General features: G+C 40.4%; 1 protein-coding gene across 1 annotated transcript in view; it reads left to right on the top strand.

Annotated features, from left to right (window-relative positions):
- Positions 1 to 23,153, top strand: part of ABHD12B (abhydrolase domain containing 12B) — a 108,567-nt gene that overhangs the window by 1,054 nt on the left and 84,360 nt on the right. The gene's annotated exons all lie outside the window — the stretch shown is intronic.

Raw genomic sequence — 23,153 nt, 5'->3', positions numbered from 1 at the left:
GACTGCCACTAGAGCTTCATTCAAAAAGCGAATGACGTTTTATTTTAAGAAACATTTTGTTTGGTGTTCCTTCTCCTTACACACTCTTAAACACTTAGCTAATATGAAATGAAATCTTTACTTTCAAAAAAAAAAAGACCTCAGAACCAAAACCAATGTAACATTTTCTCCCAAGCAAGGCTACTTTTGAGATTTTTAGAATTTGGTGTGCACACAAACTAAATGGGAGCCCAGAGTCATTTATTTTAAAACAGTGCTGTCCAACAGAAATATAATGTGAACTATGTGTCATTTGAAATTTTCTGATAGCCACATTAAAAAAGTAAAAACAAAGTGAAATTAATTTTTGAATATATTTTATTAAATCTAATATACCTTAAAATATTATTATGTCAACATTTAATGCATATAAAGGTTATTGATGAGATATGTTACATTATTTTTTGCATTGTCTTTGAAGTCTGTATGCATTTTACATTGCGACACACCTCAACTCAGACTAGCCACAAGTGGTAAGTGTCTATAGTAATGGAGAGTGCAGCATTAGAAGAAGGTGACTTTGAATTCATCTAATCCAACTCCCTTACTTAAAATGAACCAGGGTTCAGGAGGATTTGGTGCCTTGCTCAAGACCACACATTGAATGTATCCGATTCCTAGGCCTCGGTCTTTCCATCCAAGCATGGTCTCCTGGGAGGGTGCACCAGAGATGCAAACAGTTGCCTTGGAATTAAAACAGGCTTTAAAAACATTTAAAAACAAGCTGCTACCCTCCAAACCCTTTGGATCCTCAAAATAGTTTTTAAACTAAATGTAAGAAGAAAATAGCCCAATATATACTTGTTATTACCTAGAAATGACATTGGTTAATGTCTATACTATATAGCCCACCTGTCTTCTACTTGGCTGGTCTGGGCACCCAGCAGAGAGGAGTGGAGGCCAAGAAGGTGGTCCTGCTGTGCTTTGCCTTTTATCTAGGGATGCGTGGTGGGGGGAGGGTGTGAGGTGCGGGATGGGGGGATGGTGGATGCTTCGCCATCCTCCATCCCGCCTGCATCAGCTCCTGCTGGCAACCTGAGGACCCATGTTGTTTTCCCTGATTAATCTCCAAAGTCTTGAAATAACTGAGTGACCTTCTTTTCCTTTACACTGCGCATTCTGTAGTGCTTTATATTCTGAACCAAGCCAAAGATGAAAGCAGGGAAAACGACCATTTCAAACACAGAAAATGAGACCAATAGGAAGAGAGTATTGCTTCCAATAATGAGGACATTTGGGAGTAAATTGAATAATGAGGACATCTTTGCACCTAGACTGATGAGAAAGCACTTCGATACGGCATTACAAAAAGCAACATAAAGATCTTTGATTTTCATTTTGTTTGAATTGGGAAAGCATGCATATTGTTCTCTAAGGATATAATCTGGGCCTCCCTGCACCAAAATACTGAAAACAAAGTGTTGATGTGTCTTATAGCATTAGGCTCTGTGAGTCATATTTCAATTTACTTAAAATTTCATCTTAGAAGCTTAGGTTTGGGAGCTAATGCTGAGATGCCCAGAAGCCATATTCAGACTTTAATAAAAATATATTTTGTGGTTCTCTTGAACATGTGCCTTTTGGATCTCATGGATTGAACAGTCAAGTGCTTTACATATATTTGGCACTCACATGGAGAAAAAGATGTGGCACACCCCTACATCATACAGCCTGTCTCTCAGTCCCCCAAAGTACAAACAGTATAGAAGGAAGCAAGATCAGCAGAAAGCAAAATTAGTGCCTTTGTATGTGTGTCTGGTCACAGGCTAAAGCCAAGAACAGGCTGGACTGTTCATATATATGTATGTAGGTAGGTAGGTAGGTTTTGGAAAGCTTCTGTTCATTGCTTCAGATCCTCTCTCTGCCCTTCTCCACCTGTTCTATGCCCTAGGAGGTCAAACTAGATGTACTATATTAATGGGATCCCTTGTGTCCTGCTTGTTCAACTGATGGGGCCGCTGGCAAAAGATTGGAAGGAGAAATGAGAGTGAGGTTGGGTCTCTGTAGACTTGCTGCATCCTTAAAACTTAAAATCACACCTCCTGTCCTTTGGCCTTTCACACAACTCTCTGTGTCCATTTTTCAAAGCCATTTCCTCTTCTTGTCCCTGAGGCCTGAAGTTGGGAGTGATGCCCCACTGTTACCAGCAGGCACTATCCTTGTGGCTTCTCAGCACCCTGCCCATGCCTTTGTAAACAGTCCCTTTCTTCACCTCAAAATATCTAATTTGAGTTTATCCACTATTTCCTTCTAGGACTGCAATTGATAAAGTAGGTACGTACATATGCCTTGCTCCAAAAAGAATTGCCTGTCTCTTTATTAACTTGAAACAGTTTGAATTTTGTCATTGCCCAGAATTTTTTGTTTCAGTTCCCCAGAAATAGACCCTGGGATGAGTAGATAGGATTTATGGGCAAAGGATTTATTAAAGAAGCTCCCCCAGGAGAAACCTGTGAGGTAGGGAGGTGAGGGTGGGGGCATCATGGGGCCAACAAGGAAGGGGAAAAGGAGAAGCAACGGTACAGTTTTAGGCAAAGTTCCAGCCTCAGCCTGATCTTGAGTGGAGCTCTTCAGTATAAATTATGCCTCAGAGTCTGTCCTGACTTGAGAAAAGGAACCTGGGTGTTCAATCTCTTGCACCAATAAGTGATTGGCTGTTGTCATCCCTGGACTGCAGTGAACTCCCAGGCACTTCCAGTTCTCTGGGCAAACAGGTAAAATTTCATACCAAGGGCAGTTCTCTAAGAAGGTCACAGGAGTGAGTCATTAGAAAGGAGATCACTGAAGCTGGGGTGTGGATGTAGAGAACCAGTAAACAGATGAATGGGTAAATAAAATGTGGTATATACACACGATGGAATACTACACGGCAGTAACAAGGAACGATCTCATGAAACATATGACGACATGGATGAACCTTGAAGACATAATGCTGAGTGAAATAAGCCAGGCACAAAAAGAGAAATATTATATGCTGCCACTAATGTGAACTTTGAAAAATGTAAAACAAATGGTTTATAATGTAGAATGTAGGGGAACTAGCAATAGAGAGCAATTAAGGGAGGGGCAACAATAATCCAAGAAGAACAGATAAGCTATTTAACGTTCTGAGAATGCCCAGGAATGACTATGGTCTGTTAATTCCTGATGGATATAGTAGGAACAAGTTCACGGAAATGTTGCTATATTAGGTAACTTTCTTGGGGTACAGTAGGAACATGTTGGAAGTAAAGCAGTTATCTTAGGTTAGGTGTCTTTTTCTTACTCCCTTGTTATTATCTCTTTGAAATGTTCTTTTATTGTATGTTTTTTTAAATTATTTTTTTTATTTTTTTATTTTTCATACAGTTGATTTAAAAAAAAAAAAGTTTAAAAAAAAAACAAGGAAAAAAATATGTAGAGCCCCCTTGAGGAGCCTGTGGAGAATGCAGGGGTACTGGCCTATCCCACGACGATGGTTGCTAACATGACCACAGACATAGGGGACTGGTGGTTTGATGGGTTGAGCCCTCTACCACAGGATTTACCCTTGGGAAGACTGTTGCTGCAAAGGAGAGGCTAGGCCTCCCTGTAATTGTGCCTAAGAGCCTCCTCCAGAATGCCTCTTTGTTGCTCAGATGTGGCCCTCTCTCTCTAGCTAAGCCAACTTAAAAGGTGAAATCACTGCCCTCCCCCCTACGTGGGATCAGACACCCAGGGGAGTGAATCTCCCTGGCAACGTGGAATATGACTCCCGGGGAGGAATGTAGACCCGGCATCGTGGGACGGAGAACATCTTTTTGACCAAAAAGGGGGATGTGAAAGGAAATGAAATAAGCTTCAGTGGCAGAGAGAATCCAAAAGGAGCCGAGAGGTCACTCTGGTGGGCACTCTTACACACAATTTAGACAACCCTTTTTAGGTTCTAAAGAATTGGGGTAGCTGGTGGTGGATACCTGAAACTATCAAACTACAACCCAGAACCCATGAATCTCGAAGACAATTGTATAAAAATGTAGCTTATGAGGGGTGACAATGGGATTGGGAAAGCCGTAAGGACCACACTCCCCTTTGTCTAGTTTATCGATGGATGAGTAGAAAAATAGGGGAAGGAAACAAACAAACAAACAGACAGACAGACAAAGGTACCCAGTGTTCTTTTTTACTTCAGTTGCTCTTTTTCACTTTAATTATTATTCTTGTTATTTTTGTGTGTGTGCTAATGAATGTGTCAGGGATTGATTTAGGTGATGAATGTACAACTATGTAATGGTACTGTGAACAATCGAATGTACGATTTGTTTTGTATGACTGCGTGGTATGTGAATATATCTCAATAAAATGAAGATTAAAAAAAAAGGGATCTAAGGGCATCTGAGCAGAGCTTATGCTTCAGAAATATCCCCTGTAACTTGAAGATATTTAGGGAGGGGAAACACACTGATTATTGAATGGTTTAACAATTGTGTTACTGGTGGAGAAGAGAGTTATCTCTAGAAGCCAAAATAAATAAATAAATAAATAAATATTTAAAAAATAGCTCATAGCAGATGCTAAGGGGACATACCCTTTGAAAAAACACTGCATATAATCAAATAGTACTTGCTTTCTTTTGACTTGGTTAATACACCTTCAAATCAGTAAAATCAAATCATGGTCTATAGTCTTCTTAAAAAGCAAATGCATCTTTGTGGTACTTTTTGCTGCCAGATGCAGTAGAAGTTATGGTATGTGCACATGTGGTTGGTGGGGAGAAGGGGATGTATCAACACTTGCCATTTTCCTCCGAAGCTTCTAACACTTGGAAATTTGTCATAGAAGCTTTTCTCATCTGTGGTTCAAACACTTTTCAGCAGGAATTTAACTAAAGTTGAATCCCATCTGGCATCTCATATTGAACCAGTTTCTTTGTATGCCAAGAACTTCTTCTCTTGGCAATGATGTTAACTGTGATCTTTCAAAAATGATATTGGCAGTCTTGACTGAACAGAGCAAGCAGCCTGTCTTGGAATTCAGGAAGAGATGTGCTGAGCAAGTTGTTGCCTGAGGAAGAAAAGTGCAAGGTGAAAAGTTGAAGTTTAGGTTTTGTACCCCAGAAGCCATCTTTTTTATTATTGAGCTGAAACTAGCTAGTTAGGAAAAAAAAAATCTCAGGAAAATGATTAGTAGTAGCAAAATGCTGCCCAATACTTAGGAAAAGATTATTCAACTCAAATCAAGCACTTACCAGGTGCAAAGTGATACCCTACCTGCTGCTGGAACATAAGGATGAATAAGAAGGGACCCTTGTCCCCAAGGGGCTCACCATTTAGTGTCTAATCAGGGTAGTGGAGTGAATAACTGTATATGATCGTTAGAAGGAACACAAGCAGCTCCACTAAGGAGTGTGACTGATACTGTCTGCCTTCTCTCACACATCATCTTTGTTCCCTTTTACCCTTTCTGTGTGCTTTTCCCTCAGCTCTGATGGATTCTCTTTCAAGGGTCTGCATTTTGCCTCTCCTTCAGTAGCTGACCTTGGGCTATTGAGCCATGCTGTGCACACACGCTGAGACAGGAAGGGCTTGGGAGTTCCATCTGTAGCCAGTGACTGCTCAGTGAGGGAGTAAGAAAGCCCAGCTCCCTCACCTTTGAGCAGGGCATAAGTTAATATCCAGAGTTTCCCTATGGGCTCAGGTTGAGCTGCTCTTGTGGGACTTTGCCTAAATTCTCACCCCTGCTTAGTCTCTTTCCCTTCCTTGTCTTACTTCACTCATTCACTTGCCAGTTTCTTCTGGGAGCATTTTGTTAATGAATCACTTCCCTACAAATCCTTGTCTTAGGGCCTGCTTTTGGGAACCTGATCTAAGACAAGGGCCATGATAAGAGTATAAACAAAATGGTAGGAGGCAGGACACTGAGTGACTAATTCTGACTGGAAATCAAGGAAGTTTCTATCAAAGAAGGAACACCTGAGCTAAGTCTTGAAGGGTAATTTGGATTTTGCCAGACAGATGGAATTGAGAGATATCATGTTAAATCTGGGGGAAATACATTCATGCTCAGGAATAATGAAGGTAATGATGGAAGTGATAGGAGTTGAGGCTGTTAAGGTAGGTTGGGGCTAACCTAAGAAGAGTCTTGAATGTTGTTACTGATATACCTCTCTCTTAGGAAAATAATTGAATGAAATGATAAAAGATGGGTTGGAGGGATAAGAGGCAAACAAGAGAAGCCAGTTATGGCATCATTGCAATATTCTAGGAGAGGATGAGGAGGGATGATTTAGTGTACTGGATGTGAGAATGGAAAGGAAAGGATCGCTCCAGAGATTGGATGACTGGACTTGGCAAGTAACTGGATGTAGATGATGAAAATGGGAGAGATGAAAGGTGGCTGAAGTATTAGGTTGGATCAGAGAAGGGATGATGGAGCCATTAACTTAAAGAGAGAATCCAGGAGGAAAAAGGCAGATTGGGGAGAAGTCAATGAGTTCATTTTTGGATCTGTTGAAATCAAAGAGAGCACCTGGAAAAATCCCGGTAATGGAAAGGAATGAAAATAATCTGAGAATGAAGAACAAACAATAAATTCCAGGATACTCAGAGACTTGTGAAGTTTGAGTTCAAGGTTAGACCCGAGACACTTTTTGAAATTAGCTGTCTGTTTTGATTGCCAAAACAACAAAATCAACAACAGGAACTTGGACACCCTTTATGAATAAGGACACTTAAAAGTCACTTCTGGCAAAAGCACAATGCTTCAATTTCATTATGAGATTATTTTGCTCATTAAAACTAGAGTAGGAAGTCTGTATGGTCTGGAGATTAGATCTGATATGTTAAATTTGTATGGCTATTGGCAAAAAACATATTCCTATAACAATGGTGCTGAAAGCAAGAAGAAAAATAGTGCTTTTAGTGTTTGCAGGGGATTATCTGTCTAATGTAGCATGTTGCTGTTGGGCTGTGCGAGTAATAGTTTCATCAACTGCAGTGACCTTTTCCTGGTCCTTTATTATTGCTGTTCATTTGTTTATGGCCTTGCATTGATTTTTAAAAAAATAAACCATACAGCAATTGGTATCCTTTCATCGTGTTGCCATTTCAAGCAGCAGATGATTAAAAGAACAAGCACAAGCCTGAATTCTTAAAACATGTTTCAATTTGAGGAAAAGTCTACTTTATATGACACATTGTTTGAAAAACAAATTGTTGGGCAGCAGAGAGGACTTGTTACTCTACTACAATGTTGCATTTAAACTCTTCCCTTTGAGAAACCCTTAATACTTAGAAACACTAACAAATTCCAAGATGTTGTCGTAGATTTCAGAAGCCAAGTTACCCATGGAATTTAGAGGAAGAGAAGGCAGAAACCCTTAAGAGAGAGAAAGAGAGGAGAGCTATAGTTATGCTTATTCATTCTCCCTCTCTCCCTTTTGTCTCTCTTTCTCCCTTCCTTCCCTCCCTCCCTCCATCCCTTTCATGGATACGTGTGTGTCTCCTGTGTGCCAGAAACTAGACCAGGAGTTAGAGCTAACATGCTGAACAAGGGAGACATACCTGAGTTCTACCTTCACGGAAATTCCTCATACTTGATTTCAGATCCTAAATATAAATGAAATATATTACTCCTATTACATACCTCTTCCTCTATAGAACACACATAATAATAGTACAGGCCCTAGAGGACTGTTGTATTACATGAGTTAATTCATTTAGAACCCAAAATGGGGTCTGGCCAATGATAAGTGATCAATTGATTCTAGCCTTATTACTGCATTTTTTATCATGCCCAGGAATAAAAAGATGAAGCAGATCATACCTTTCAAGGAGCTTACAGTCTTGCAGGTGGAGACAGACAGGTATACAGATAAAGGCAATAAAGTGTGGTGGGTGAAATGAGAAGACTGTTGAGGCTACAGTGGGGGGTACAAAGAAGGGAGTGGTGAATTCTTTTGGTCAACTCTTTTGAGACAGATGTAATATCAATCCAAAGGAGTTTCTTCTTTCCCTAACCCTTAGGTAAATGATCCTTCCCTATTAAATGTCCATTTTGCTTGCTTTATTTGCCTGTAGTTATTCCACTGTAATTGCGTAAGCACAAATGAAGGCTTTTCATGAAGGGACATTGTAGTCTCTTTATTTACTCTGATTTACACTCCTGATTGCTTATGTTCAATGGCACATTTCGTAAAGAAACTGGAGTCCTTTGTGCAATAAAAAGATAGGCCATTTCTTGCCCCATGAGGTCTGGGCCCATTATAGTGCTCTCATTCCTTTTGCCAGTGATTGGTTAAGTCGTGGCCATATGATTTAATTCTGGCCAGTGGAACCTATGGGGAAGTAAACTTGGCTTTCTGGGAAGTATTTTCTCAATAATACTAGATTTATGGGAGGAAACACCCCTATTCTTCTTTGGATGTTGTTGTTTTACATGTAGATACCTGGCACTGCTGCAACTCTCTTGTGACCATGAGAGGAAATATTGCTGGCACCCAAAGGACAGGAAAGTAGAAGGACAGAAATAAAATGGGTCCTTGAAGACATCCTTGAGCTGCTGAATTTACTGACTTTAGCCCTGCTCTATCTCCGAACCTCTTGTTATCTGAGAGAGTTAACTACTTAATTTTTAAGCTGCTTTTAGTTTAGTTTTGTTTTTTTTTTTCCTCTAACTTTTAGTTAAATCCTTTTTGTGATAGCCTATATTATTGTCCCCAAGTATTCAGGGCATTTCCCCACAGGAAGATTGTATATGTTCCCTTTTTAAACCCAGGGATGCAATGTGACTTGCCTTGACCAATGAAATATGGTGGGTCATTTCCAGGCAGAAGCTCAAGAGCCAGCATGTGGTTTTCCATGCTCTCTTTTTCCTGCCCCTGTGATCTCGACTGCATGTTGAGATGAAGCCTCTGTCAGCCTACTCCCTCAGTGGCCTGATGAGCAAGACCTCATTGTCCCTCTCCTGATGGACTTGTGTCATGAACAAGAAATAAACTTTATTGTATTAAGCTGCTGGAATTTATTGTTTTGGCCACAGATAAATCTATTCTATTCTGACTGGTGCACATCTTAACAGCTGTTGAGACTAAAAACAATGAAGCAAGGGCAAAGAGCTCCAGATGCAGGGCCTTAACTCAATTGCTAGAGAGCTGGTAGGGAAAGATATATTTTAATGACTAAACATTTCCTGCAGAAGCTGGACTCCAGTCTGCAACTCCACACAATTCCTGGTTAGGGGGATGAGCCTCAGATGGTAAGTAATTGAATCCAAATAATGCTTTGAAAATGTCCTCACTTTGATGCATTATTCAGAGTAAATTAATCACAGCTTATTAAGTGTCTCTTTAGTAACTCTGATGCTTACCTCATCACTCTGCCCCACCAAGTGTTTCTTTGTGATGACCTCCCTTTGCACTCCCCTAACAACCCACTGAACAGATACCTACCTAGGGGCCTTTTAGTAATGGATTAATGATCATATAGCTGAAGTTTTGAGGCTACAAGGGTGACATGTTGGGTAGTTGGGCCAGGGTGATGATGATGACAACAATTAATCCTTATGCAGCACTTGTTCTATGCCAGGTGCTACTCTAAGTACTTTATATATGACTCATTTAATCCCTTCAGCCTCATCTATTAGGCAGGTTCTATTAGTATCCTTACTTTGCAGATGAAGACACTGAGACCCAGGGAAGCTAAGTATCTTGTCTAAGGTCAAGCAGCCAAAATGTGATGACACTTGGATCCAAACCCAGGCTCTCTGGATCTAGGGTTGTGCTCTTAACTGTGACACTTACCAGGAGTGGTGGCAGTGGAGGATGGTGTTCTTGGGGCAGTGGTTCTTGGAGAAGCAGGGGAGCCAGAGATTGAGCCCCATTGAGCTCCACCTGCAGCTCCACCAGGCTTAAATCCTAGTTGGTGGTTGTTCTGCAATTTGTACATGTCTCTGTCTGGCTTTCCTCAACTATAAGATGTCCTCAGGAAGTTGCAGAGAGTGAAGTAAATGAGGTATACCAAGAGTCTAGCATTGGCCAAATCTGGTAACCACCACTGAATGTTACTGGGTTGCTGAACATTCTAGGACAGACCCCAAGGGTGCAGAAGCCTTGGGAATGTGAAGAGTCACACACCAATATGAAACGACCGTTTGGGCATTTCTCCAGGGGTCTGTAGGAGGGTACAGATTGTAAGGCCAGGAGGAACTTGGGAAAAGCTGGCTAGAGAGTGATGCTGGGATCTGCAGACAACCGCAACTCGTCCACGCTTGGTGCATTGCAGAAGTCATTTGAACCAACTTGGTGTTGGAGGCATTTTTCTGAGACATGGAAGAGGTGTGTGGATGTGCATCTGAGTGGGGAGGTGAGGGCAAGAGGCTTGGATCTAAATTTGTTTCAGAATGGTTTTGGAAATTTAGGTCGAGAAAAATGACTTTGCATTTAAGTAATAATATTTGAGGAAAATGCAATTATCCAACAGCCATTCCTGTAGGTTCTACCTCTAAAATATATTTCAAATTTGAACACTTACAGCATCCCCAGTGGGGCAACAGCAAACCCCTGGCTCAAGGCCACCATCAAGTCCCTCCTAGACTCCTGCGGCAGTCTCCTCACTGGTCACCCTGTCTTGGCCCCTCCGTTCACCACACAGTAGACAGAGTGACCATTTACAAATGCAACCGGTTCCTGTGGCTTCCTCTCACTCTTTGGATAAAACGCTTATGCTCTAGTGCATGATTTGGCCCTGCCTGCCTCCTGGATCTCATCCCTCACTCTTTCCCCACTTGCTTCCTACAGTACAGCCCCACTGGCCAAGGCATTTGAGCCCATAAGTCCATTCATTCCTGCCTTAGGGGCTTTGCATTAGCTGCTGCCTTTGCCTGGGATGCTCTTTGCATGTCTGACTTCTTTCCAGACTCAGATCCTGATCTACATGCCTCCTCCTCCAGTGTCCTGGCCACCCTGTCCCCTCCTCCCTCCCCTCCCCCCGGGCCATGCTTTATCTCATTAGTGGATTTCATTTCCTTCCTAGAACTAGTCACTATCTGCCATTTTCTTGTTTGTTCATTTGCTTGTGTACAGGCTTGTTGCCAGTCTCTCCTGTTAGACTGAACTGAACCTTGTTTATCCCACTAGATCAGTACCTGTTGCATAGAGGATCCATAAATTAAGAAATGACTTAATTTCCATCAGTATATATATTTCAAACAATTTTTTGTATGTTCTAGTGAAAAAAAGAAAACAAAAAATTTTTGTTTCTGTTTAATTGAATATTGACGTATTCTTTGGATGAAGGCAATAGAACAATGATATTTGAACATAATTTTGTGGGGTTAATCACCTCCTAAAATGTCTGAAATTACATATAGCTCAGAATAAATTAGTTTTACATTGATAATTAAAGGCTCAGGAGCCATTATTGATAGAATCCTATTTTTAAATATTATAAAAAATATGAAATGTAACCATTAATAAAATGTAAAATATATGCTATACTGCTTCATAATAAAGAGCTTATAGTTAGCAAGGATAGAGATATAATGCCAAAATCTAGCTAACCGTATTTTCTTTATTGATTTCTTTGAATAACTGACTGTTTATTTCAAGTCCATTAAAATATTAATATTATATCTGGGTATTAATTGCATTTGTCTTATCTCAGGATTTGATTTAACACTTTTATGTTTAAAGATTCTGAATGGAGAGCCCTGTGGGATATAATCATTTTCTAGTCCACATGTGTCTAAATTTGGTCATATTTGCTGGTTGTGTAAAGGACCCTTTCTGAGAAGTAAATATTAATGCTGGCTGGTTTTGAAATAACCCTTGGGGCACCTCTTCTTTCCATTTTTAGACACCTCTGTTAAGATGATTTAACACTTGGATGGAAGTGTTTTTTTAAAGTAGCTTGTGAAGATTTGGAAAAGATTTTATTTTTAATATCCCAGATTGCATCCTCTGCATTTGGTTGGTTTTGTTTCATGTGCTCCATCTGTCTTGGAGTTATGAAAAACTCAGTAGGGGGAAAATGGAAAGGGCAAAATTGTTTCCCTAATTTTATAAAATATCTAAAAACGACTTCACATGTAAGACCTGGCACATGAATTCCTTCACTTCTAACCTCCAAAACAGTACTCAGGCTGCCTGTCAAGCCACCAAACCAGATGCATTAGCCCCAGATACTTCTGCCTTCCAAGCAAGGAAAAGGGAAATTGTTTAGTTATTCTCAGGTGAGACAGGTCATAGGGAGGAAAGCCTTTTACATGGCCTCTACTTTGGAAGGCTTTTGTAAGACCTGTTACCACTTTAGTCGAATTTACTGAAATATACTGAAACACAGAAACTGGTTCTTTTATTATGAATTTCCTTAAGGGAGGATATAATCAATTTACTTGTTGGCTACAGTGGGTCTGGGATTTCTGAGGTCTTTCTTTAATGTTTTGGGCTAAGTACTGGGTGCAAAATCTGTAAACAAATGAACAAATAACATTTCTTTCCCTGTCCCTAGCTGTGCCTGCCAGTGAAAGGAGTTGAAATCTTATTCCTCACTGGACATTATGCCCAATTTCAAGCTTCTTATATATATATATATATATATATATATTTTTTTTTTAAGGCCACTAGACAATACCTGGTAAAGTTTTTTGTTCCTCTGATAATCAGCAATTTATATTTGTAATTGCAGAGCTTCATGGATTGGGTGTCTGGAAGATCAAAGGGCTTCTCCTGCATTAATTAAACATTGTTTAATTTCATATTCATATATTTGTTTAGCATCTTGTAGCCTTAGCATGTAAACTTTTGGAGACCAAAGATCTTTAGTTGTCTGTGTAGCACTGAATAAAATATGGATTCTGCAGTATTGTCTCACAAAGGGACTTTAATCTGGAGCTATAAAATGACACTTCTTTGGTCTGTGTCTGTGTTTATCTGCAAATAATTCTATGAACAGAATCAGACCTTCAACAAGCAAAACCCACAGCCCCCAACTTTATGAGGTGACAAGCCCTCCTGAATTGAGATGATGCTCATATCTCGTTTGTTAATTTGGAGGGGGTGGGATCATTGTATTAAAATTATTATAAAAAATATTTTCAATCAAAAGTGAACTGCTGAAGAAGGCAGAGTCATGTGATATATAAAGCTGGCTTTATAGTTTATGGATTTTTTTTTACAAATCATGCCTTAAGCTGATAACCTATCCATTTGTGCCCAGCCCACATCATATCAAATGTTCTCCTGTCCTATGACTCATCCTAGAACTCTATTCCCTTGTCATTAATATCTCCTATCCTGTTACATGACCTTGTCATCACCTAGAGCTGCTTCACCTCTGAAATCTCGAACTTTGAAATTCCACTCTGACCACAAACCCATAGCCCTGACCTCCCTATACTTCACACCCACCGAGTTTCAGTCTTACCAAGGCATCTGGTCTTCAGCCCCCATCTAACAGTCTCTAGCCCTCTTGACTCTTCATTTTGAGGACTTTCTCTTCATCAGATGCTCCCTTGCCGTTTTAACTTCCTTTGACAGCCAACCAACAAACCCTCAATCTTGGATCTTTGGCCTTTGAGTATTACTGGAAAAAAATCACATAACCATGAAGCCAAGTGCTAATATAAACTTTGGATTTCAAACTCAGCTGGGCATTCAAGAAATTCTGAAGTTCTTTGATCACCCCTAGATGATTCCCTGTATAACTTACCTGACCTGGGACGTGTGGGACTAGTCAAGATGAACCACAGACACTTGGGAGAGAGTTAATTATGCAATATAAAGTTAAAAATTCATTTATTCCCTCTGGATTTTATATGGACTGAACTTTCCCTTTTAGTTGTATATGTTTCCTCTTGTTTTCTAGTTTTCTTTTGCAGTTTTCCAAATATGTCTTGGGAGAACTATTAAAGCATTTAAGATAATCATAGTGTATTTATGACACCCTTACTATGGTTCTGGGGAGGAGCAACATAGTACAAAGGTTTTTTTTGTTTTGTTTTGTTTTTGTGAAAATATTTATTTTTGACAAATAAGTGCAGTATAAAAAATTTGAAATAAAAAAAGGCAAGTTAAAAAATATGCTTACAAATCACTGAATATTACATAAGTGCATTAAAATTCTCAAAAATGAGGAAAAGCAAAAATGTGTCCTATTGTAGAAAGGCTCTTCCCATGTAAGAAATGGGAATAAACCCAGTTTTTTTTTTTTTTTTTCTGCTGAAAATGTACAAAATAACTTAGAAAAACCATACAAGGAGCAGAGAACAACAATATCAAAAAGCCCTGCATTTGCAGAGTGAAAACCAATGACAGTACTACAAATAGCAAGTAGGTCTGTGTGTGAAGTTGCAAGCTTTATGCATCTCAACCATCAGTACTAGAAAACAAATTTCCAGCAATCACCCTAGAAGAAATATTGAATTATCCTTCTATTCCCTCTTTAGAAAACATTTCAAAATCATTATCATTTTAGAGGAAATCAGATACGTAGCCAAAGATGTTTGGAAAAATGTATTGTAGAGGTATGCCAATTTGTTGATATGAATCATCTTGTTTTTCTGAATTTTATAAGGTTTGCGGTATTTGTTTTTAAAATTTTTTAATTTGTTGTAGTTTCATTTCTCATTCTAAATAAATATCCACTTTGTGCCTAATTTTGATTCTGTAACTTTTGTGTTCTTTTTCATTAACAGGCCCTCCACCCAAATTACATATATTTCAGGCTCCAAAAGTCCTGAATCCACCTTCAGTGTTTCTTCTCTTCTCATCCAGTCTTATCCATATGCACAATTAGATTTAAAATCTTCACTCTTTGAAGAGAGACAGATGGCCCTACTCCTTCCCAGGGCCTTACTCCTTCCCTCCATCTGTGCCCTTGATGGCCCCTGGCCTCCCATCCCCACCCCATCACCTCCCCTGGGATCTCTTTTCTCCACTGCCCTCCCCACCCATGGATCTCCATGTGTTCTTGCTGTTCATTAGCTCTTTCCTATCACACAACAAACATGCTCAAAATGGCCATCCTTTCACTTTGACCACCCCTACTCCCTGCCTCTGCTTTTTTAGAGGCTTCCTGATCACCTTGCCCCCCCCCCCCACTACCACCACTGAGTGTCTTGAAATAGAAGTCTGTACACATGGCCTCTACTTTCTGACTCCTCAATTAGTGAGATCTGGTTTCTTGTAGCTTTCAAGAACTTTCTTCAAGAGTCACTATTGACCATTCAATCTTCATCCAATTTGGCCTCTCCATTGCATCTGATAATGTTGACACCACTTCTCTGAATCCTTTCTCCCCTGGCTCCCACAATGACAGTTCCCTTGGTTCTCCCTCCCCTCTGTCTGCTCGCTCTTGGTGTCCTTTGACACCACCTCTCTCTCCTGCTTTTGGGGAATACTGGTGTCACCCATGGGTTCTGGCTCAGCCCTCTAATCTTCCCATTAACATGCTCTATGTAGATATGCTTATTTATTTTGTAACAAGTCTATGCTGGTGACTCTGAAATGAAATTATCTATTCTGTGATTACTCCTGAACTAAGTAATCACAGTAAGAAAACTTAGCCGTGTTTCTGACTTTCCACTGGAAGGTTCCAACTGCATGTCCTTTTGAGCGCCTCACACCCAAGATCTTCACAAGTGAACTCATCTCACTCTTTCCAAACCTCTCCTGCCTCTGTGTTCTCCATGGCAGAAGGCATCACCAAGCACCCAGTCCCTTAGCAGGTGTTCTTAGAGTCACCTTATTTTCTCCATTCCCCTCCCCTCCAACCATTAACAAGTATTTAGTTTACCTTACATCAGACATTCTTAACTTTTTCCTTGTATCGTTAACCTTTTAGCTGTCTGGTGAAGACTTTAGATTGCTTCTCAGAATGATGATTTTTAATGCATAAAATAAAATACAGCATAAAGGATTATATAAGGATTTTTAAATACTGTTTTCAAAATTATAAACATTTAGATATATTAATATATGTAACAATGCAGTAATCTTGTATTAATTTATCAGACCCAGTATCAGGTCTAATTACCATCATTTTCAAGTAGTGATGAACATAAATGATACTTTGAGATATCTGCAACAAAGAAAATATCATATGAAAATATCCTCGATTTCTATTGGTGACAAAATCACAGATACTATAATATTTTGCTTACATTAATAATTGAAGGATGTGATAAATTTTAGTAAGAGGAAAGTGAAAATAAAGATATAATGTTTTCCCATCCAAGTCTACGGACCCCCAGATTCTGCCAAGATTAAGAATGCTTGCTTTACAATGACTGCTGGCACTTGCTGCCTCTTGTTTCCATACCTCCTGCCCCTGACCTAGTTAGGGTCCATATCTCCATGAGGAATCCCTCCACTTCCAGTGTTTCCAGTGTGCATGACGAGTGCCACCCTCCATGCAGTCACACAAGCTAGAAGCCTGGGCCATCGAACCTCCTCTCTCCAGGTTCTGTTGTGGCCTGAGCCTTGCCTGCTCAATAGAGCTCAGCTCCTTTGGCTCTCCCCATCCACCTTGACCCCCTCAGTTCTCCAATAGATTACCACAGCAGCCACCTCACTGGTATCCCAGTCTTGCCCTGCCAATCCCTCTTCCAAAGGCACAGATCTATCTAACACTGATCATGACACTCCTTTGTTTTCTATAATCTCACTGTCTTCCAGGATCCTTAGCATGATGTGGCTTCCACCCCTTTCCAACCCAGCTCCTACCACCCCTTGTTCCAGCCACCCCTCACTTTCTGAGTTATCCAAAGAGCAGGCGAATCTGGGAGTTAGAAGAAGTATGGGCTCTGCAGCCAGGTTGCCTGATTTCAAGTCCTGGCTCTACCACTTACTTCATGACCTTGGAAAAATTACTCAGCCCCTCTGTGTCTAGGGTCCTGAGCTTAACAATGGGTTAAACAATGGGTTGCCCCACAGGGCTGTGAGAATGACACATGTGAAATGTATAGAACTGAGCCGTGATGTATACAAGGTGCTCAATAGCAGAGGGACCTTGATACCTCATGTTTTCCTTGGTGAGGAATAGCATTTCTCCTGTTTTCTGCTTAGCTAACTGGTCCTTTAAGACTGGATTCAGGCATCTCCTCCTCCTGAGTACCCTCCCTGACCTTGGCCTGGGCTGGCTGCCCACTCTGGGCTCCCAGGGATGCCTCTTTATCCCTCCTCACCTGTCTCACTGCCTGCTGATCACTGACGTGCCTGTCTCCTGCACTGGAATGTGCGGTCCTCCGTGTAACCCAAGGGCTGCCGGGAGCCAGGCACAGGAAGGGTGTTCAGCAAGTGTGTAAAGATTGAATGGATCAAAGAAATAGACTAAAAATCAAAGAACAAAAGTGCTAATAAAAAGAAGGAGCCGTCAGTTCTTTTCCACTCTCCTGGTAATTTGCTTCTCAAAGTATTGTATAAATACATGGATTTATCTTACTGTTCTTTTGAGTGGTCCTGTCTGCATTGAGCTTTTCCTTGGCCAACTGTTGGGCATGATAGCATCATGCTTCTGAAAAAGAGAGAAAAAAAGTAGTGTTGGGGAGGTTAGGGAATATCTGAGTGAAAGAAGGAAGCCCTTACCCTGCAACTCAGGAAATTGTTTCCAGGGACACTTAGCCATTTAAAACTCCTTTGGCAAAGGACACTGCAATAGTAGGACACAACAAAAAGAGCAAGCTTTTAAGTACACTTTTAAGAATAGAAGAGAAAAATCTCACCTGTTGTGTTGAGTTCTGGCTGAGGTCTCTTTTCCTTTCCTAAGACGTCTTCCTCCCCCCGCCCCATTCCTGTAGCATCCCCCTCCCGAGACAGAGTATGAGCACCCAATTTCTTTCTTTCTTTTTTTTTTTTAATTTCCAAAATTTACAAAAACTCTCTACCTGCCAAGCAACAACTCTCCCTCCCTCCTGCCCCCTGGTAACCCTGAATCAACTTTCTGTCTCCACGAATTTGCTGTTTCTAGATATTTCATTTAAGTGAAATCATACAGTATTTATCCTTATGTGCCTTGCTTATTTCACTAAGCATAATGTTTTTGAAGGTTTCTTTTCTTGAGAACATTTCTTGGGAAACATTTCATTTCTTGGGGAAAAGTATTAAACGCCATAGACGGATAAAAAGTAAAATTGCTTCATCCCTGCTGTCCTACTCCCCATAGGTGATCTCTGTTTCAGTGCACATTTTGAAATGTACATAGGGAAATCTGCATTCACACATTCTGTATGGTTGCCACCATGGTCAAAAAAATCAGAAATGTTAAATATGCCTAATTTTGCCTAGAAAGAGAAACTGGGTGGAGATACAACAGTAAGTGTATATTTTCTTTATAATGGAAAAAGAAATTATTTAAATATACATACTAGGGGAGAGGTGGGGCAAGATGGCAGACTGGTGAGCTGTAAGTTTTAGTTACTCCTCCAGGAAAGTAGGTAAAAAGCCAGGAACTGCGTGGACTGGACACCACAGAGCAATCTGTCTTTGGGCATACTTCATACAACACTCATGAAAATGTGGAACTGCTGAGATCAGCGAAATCTGTAAGTTTTTGCGGCCAGGGGACCCGCGCCCCTTCCTGCCAGGCTCAGTCCCAGGGGAGGAGGGGCTGTCAGCTCCGGGAAGGAGAAGGGAGAACTGCAGTGGCTGCTCTTATCGGAAACTCATTCTACTGATTCAAACTCCAACCATAGATAGACTGAGACCAGACACCAGAGACTCTGAGAGCAGCCAGCCCAGCAGAGAGGAGACAGGCATAGAAAAAAAACAACACGAAAAACTCCAAAATAAAAGCAGAGGATTTTTGGAGTTCTGGTGAACACAGAAAGGGGAAGGGCGGAGCTCAGGCCTTGAGGCGCATATGCAAATCCCGAAGCAAAGCTGATCTCTCTGCCCTGTGGACCTTTCCTTAATGGCCCTGGTTGCTTTGTCTATTAGCATTTCAATAACCCATTAGATCTCTGAGGAGGGCCGTTTTTTTTTTTTTTTTAAATCCTTTTTTCTTTTTCTAAAACAATTACTCTAAGAAGCCCAATACAGAAAGCTTCAAAGAATTGCAATTTGGGCACGTCAAGTCAAGAGCAGAACTAAGAGAGCTCTGAGACAAAAGGCAATAATCCAGTGGCTGAGAAAATTCACTAAACAACACAACTTCCCAAGAAAAGGGGGGTGTCCGCTCACAGCCACCATCCTGGTGGACAGGAAACACTCCTGCCCATCGCCAGCCCCATAGCCCAGAGCTGCCCCAGACAACCCAGTGTGACGGAAGTGCTTCAAATAACAGGCACACACCACAAAACTGGGCGTGGACATTAGCCTTCCCTGCAACCTCAGCTGAATGTCCCAGAGCTGGGAAGGTGGAGCAGTGTGAATTAACAAAGCCCCATTCAGCCATCATTTGAGCAGACTGGGAGCCTCCCTACACAGCCCAGCAGCCCAGAACTGCCCTGGGGGGACGGCACTCACCTGTGACATAGCACAGTCATCCCTCAACAGAGGACCCGGGGTGCACAGCCTGGAAGAGGGGCCCACTTGCAAGTCTCAGGAGCCATACGCCAATACCAAAGACTTGTGGGTCAGTGGCAGAGACGAACTGTGGCAGGACTGAACTGAAGGATTAGACTATTGCAGCAGCTTTAAAACTCTAGGATCATCAGGGAGATTTGATTGTTAGGGCCACCCCCCCTCCCCGACTGCCCAGAAACACGCCCCACATACAGGGCAGGCAACACCAACTACACACGCAAGCTTGGTACACCAATTGGGCCCCACAAGACTCACTCCCCCACTCACCAAAAAGGCTAAGCAGGGGAGAACTGGCTTGTGGAGAACAGGTGGCTCGTGGACGCCACCTGCTGGTTAGTTAGAGAAAGTGTACTCCACGAAGCTGTAGATCTGATAAATTAGAGATAAGGACTTCAATAGGTCTACAAACCCTAAAAGAACCCTATCAAGTTCAGCAAATGCCACGAGGCCAAAAACAACAGAAAATTATAAAGCATATGAAAAAACCAGACGATATGGATAACCCAAGCCCAAGCACCCAAATCAAAAGACCAGAAGAGACACAGCACCTAGAGCAGCTACTCAAAGAACTAAAGATGAACAATGAGACCATAGTACGGGATATGAAGGAAATCAAGAAGACCCTAGAAGAGCATAAAGAAGACATTGCAAGACTAAATAAAAAAATGGATGATCTTATGGAAATTAAAGAAACTGTTGACCAAATTAAAAAGATTCTGGACACTCATAGTACAAGACTAGAGGAAGTTGAACAACGAATCAGTGACCTGGAAGATGACAGAATGGAAAATGAAAGCATAAAAGAAAGAATGGGGAAAAAATTGAAAAACTCGAAATGGACCTCAGGGATATGATAGATAATATGAAACGTCCGAATATAAGACTCATTGGTGTCACAGAAGGGGAAGAAAAGGGTAAAGGTCTAGGAAGAGTATTCAAAGAAATTGTTGGGGAAAACTTCCCAAATCTTCTAAACAACATAAATACACAAATCATAAATGCTCAGCGAACTCCAAATAGAATAAATCCTAAAAAACCCACTCCGAGACATATACTGATCACACTGTCAAACATAGAAGAGAAGGAGCAAGTTCTGAAAGCAGCAAGAGAAAAGCAATTCACCACATACAAAGGAAACAGCATAAGACTAAGCAGTGACTACTCAGCAGCCACCATGGAGGAGAGAAGGCAGTGGCACGATATATTTAAAATTCTGAGTGAGAGGAATTTCCAGCCAAGAATACTTTATCCAGCAAAGCTCTCCTTCAAACTTGAGGGAGAGCTTAAATTTTTCACAGACAAAGAAATGCTGAGAGAATTTGCTAACAAGAGACCTGCCCTACTGGAGATACTAAAGGGAGCCCTACAGACAGAGAAACAAAGACAGGACAGAGAGACTTGGAGAAAGGTTCAGTACTAAAGAGATTCGGTATGGGTACAATAAAGGATATTAATAGAGAGAGGGAAAAATATGGCAAACATAAACCAAAGGATAAGATGGCCGATTCAAGAAATGCCTTCACGGTTTTAATGTTGAATGTAAATGGATTAAACTCCCCAATTAAAAGATACAGATTCGCAGAATGGATCAAAAAAAATGAACCATCAATATGTTGCATACAAGAGACTCATCTTAGACACAGGGACACAAAGAAACTGAAAGTGAAAGGATGGAAAAAAATATTTCATGCAAGCTACAGCCAAAAGAAAGCAGGTGTAGCAATATTAATCTCAGATAAAATAGACTTCAAATGCAGGGATGTTTTGAGAGACAAAGAAGGCCACTACATACTAATAAAAGGGGCAATTCAGCAAGAAGAAATAACAATCGTAAATGTCTACGCACCCAATCAAGGTGCCACAAAATACATGAGAGAAACACTGGCAAAACTAAAGGAAGCAATTGATGTTTCCACAATAATTGTGGGAGACTTCAACACATCACTCTCTCCTATAGATAGATCAACCAGACAGAAGACCAATAAGGAAATTGAAAACCTAAACAATCTGATAAATGAATTAGATTTAACAGACATATACAGGACATTACATCCCAAATCACCAGGATACACATACTTTTCTAGTGCTCACGGAACTTTCTCCAGAATAGATCATATGCTGGGACATAAAACAAGCCTCAATAAATTTAAAAAGATTGAAATTATTCAAAGCACATTCTCTGACCACAATGGAATACAATTAGAAGTCAATAACCATCAGAGACTTAGAAAATTCACAAATACCTGGAGGTTAAACAACACACTCGTAAACAATCAGTGGGTTAAAGAAGAAATAGCAAGAGAAATTGCTAAATATATAGAGACGAATGAAAATGAGAACACAACATACCAAAACCTATGGGATGCAGCAAAAGCAGTGCTAAGGGGGAAATTTATAGCACTAAACGCATATATTAAAAAGGAAGAAAGAGCCAAAATCAAAGAACTAATGGATCAACTGAAGAAGCTAGAAAATGAACAGCAAACCAATCCTAAACCAAGTACAAGAAAAGAAATAACAAGGATTAAAGCAGAAATAAATGACATAGAGAATAAAAAAACAATAGGGAGGATAAATATCACCAAAAGTTGGTTCTTTGAGAAGATCAACAAGATTGACAAGCCCCTAGCTAGACTGACAAAATCAAAAAGAGAGAAGACTCATATAAACAAAATAATGAATGAAAAAGGTGACATAACTGCAGATCCTGAAGAAATTTAAAAAATTATAAGAGGATATTATGAACAACTGTATGGCAACAAACTGGATAATGTAGAAGAAATGGACAATTTCCTGGAAACATATGAACAACCTAGACTGACCAGAGAAGAAATAGAAGACCTCAACCAACCCATCACAAGCAAAGAGATCCAATCAGTCATCAAAAATCTTCCCACAAATAAATGCCCAGGGCCAGATGGCTTCACAGGGGAATTCTACCAAACTTTCCAGAAAGAACTGACACCAATCTTACTCAAACTCTTTCAAAACATTGAAAAAAATGGAACACTACCTAACTCATTTTATGAAGCTAACATCAATCTAATACCAAAACCAGGCAAAGATGCTACAAAAAAGGAAAACTACCGGCCAATCTCCCTAATGAATATAGATGCAAAAATCCTCAACAAAATACTTGCAAATCGAATCCAAAGACACATTAAAAAAATCATACACCATGACCAAGTGGGGTTCATTCCAGGCATGCAAGGATGGTTCAACATAAGAAAAACAATGTATTGCAACACATTAAAAACTCGAAAGGGAAAAATCAATTGATCATCTCAATAGATGCTGAAAAAGCATTTGACAAAATCCAACATCCCTTTTTGATAAAAACACTTCAAAAGGTAGGAATTGAAGGAAACTTCCTCAACATGATAAAGAGCATATATGAAAAACCCACAGCCAGCATAGTATTCAATGGTGAGAGATTGAAAGCCTTCCCTCTAAGATCAGGAACAAGACAAGGATGCCCGCTGTCACCACTGTTATTCAACATTGTGCTGGAAGTGCTAGCCAGGGCAATCCGGCAAGACAAAGAAATAAAAGACATCCAAATTGGAAAAGAAGAAATAAAACTATCATTGTTTGCAGATGATATGATCTTATATCTAGAAAACCCTGAGAAATCAAC

Source organism: Choloepus didactylus, chromosome 4 (genome assembly GCF_015220235.1).
Source record: "Choloepus didactylus isolate mChoDid1 chromosome 4, mChoDid1.pri, whole genome shotgun sequence".
Taxonomy (NCBI): domain Eukaryota; kingdom Metazoa; phylum Chordata; class Mammalia; order Pilosa; family Megalonychidae; genus Choloepus; species Choloepus didactylus.
Note: the sequence above shows the minus strand (reverse complement) of the source record. Positions and strands in the feature narration are given on the sequence as shown.